The following is a 1570-nucleotide window of genomic DNA, read 5'->3' as shown; positions in this document are numbered from 1 at the left end:
AGAGACTTTCTCTCCGGTTTCATCGAAAGACTCTTTTAGAACAATTATGGCACTTGTAGCTCATTTGGATTTAGAGTTACACCAGATGGATGTAAAGACAGTGTTTCTCAATGGAAACATTGATGAGACAATTTATATGGTGCAACCTGAAAAACTTTGTGTCAGGAGATCCGAAGTCTATGATGTGCAAATTAAAAAACATCCATCTATGGTCTCAAACAAGCATCCCGTCAATGGTATCTCAAATTTCATCAAGTGATCACCTCCTATGGTTATGAGGTGAATTTGGTGGAAGATTGTGTATATCATAAATTCAGTGGGAGTAAATTTATTTTTCTGATTTTGTATGTTGATGACATACTAATTGCCACTAACGATTTGGCTTTATTGCATGACACCAAGAAATTTCTCACTAAAATTTTTGAGATGAAGGATCTTGGTGATGCCTCTTTTGTATTAGGAATTCAAATTCTACGAGATCGTTCTCKTGGCATTCTAAGGTTATCACAAAAGAGTTATATTGATAAAGTCCTTGATAGATTTGGCATGTTGGATAGCAAATCAGGAGATACGCCCATAGCAAAATGAGACAAGTTTAGTCTCAAACAATGCCCCAAGAATGAACTTGAAATAAAGGAAATGCAAAAGATTCCTTATGCCTCGGCTGTAGGAAGCCTTATGTATGCTCAAGTTTGTACTCGTCCTGACATAGCTTTTATAGTGGGAGTTTTGGGCAGATACCTAAGTAACCCGGGAATGGATCATTAGAGAGCAGCCAAACGGGTCATGCGGTACTTAAAGAAAACAAGAGATTACATGCTCACATACAGGAAATCAGACAAACTAGAGATCATTGGGTTTTCTGACTCTGATTTTGGTGGATGCCAAGACACTGGACGATCTACATCGGGCTATRTTTTTATGCTGGCTGGAGGAGCCATTTCCTGGAAAAGTGTCAAACAAACACTTGTAGCTTCTTCAACCATGGCAGCAGAATTCATAGCTTGTTACGAGGCATCCAATCATGGAATATGATTGCGAAATTTTGTCACGGGGCTGCGTATAGTTGAGGGCATTGAAAGACCTCTGAAGTTATTCTGTGACAATAATTCGGCTRTGCTATATTCAAATAACAACAGGAGCTCTATAAAGTCGAAACATATARATATAAAGTTTCTGGTTGTTRAAGAAAGAATCCAGAATGGTCAAATTATGATAGAACACACGGGGACAAACTCAATGCTTGCGGATCCACTAACCAAAGCCTTGGTGCCTAAGGTTTTTCATGAGCATACTGCTAGCATGGGTGTTGTTTTGGATGACACTAAAGCTTATTGGGAGTTTGTATTGATGTTTTAAGTTATTAACAATAATTTGTTTATTTTCTGCARACTTCAGTTTATGGAAATTTTTTGATCATTCTTGAATATATGTAATTTTCTAATTTTTGTCTTATGTTTGGAATATTACATATATTGATCTCATAAGGACTAAAGTTGAACCAGTTGGAAATAGGCATGATTGTAATCACATTGCATGTAATTTCCATGCCACTCATCCATGCTTGATC

The sequence above is a fragment of the Cynara cardunculus genome (genome assembly GCF_001531365.2).
Source record: "Cynara cardunculus var. scolymus isolate 2C chromosome LG 11, CcrdV1, whole genome shotgun sequence".
Lineage (NCBI taxonomy): Eukaryota > Viridiplantae > Streptophyta > Magnoliopsida > Asterales > Asteraceae > Cynara > Cynara cardunculus.
This window is presented reverse-complemented; position numbering follows the sequence as displayed.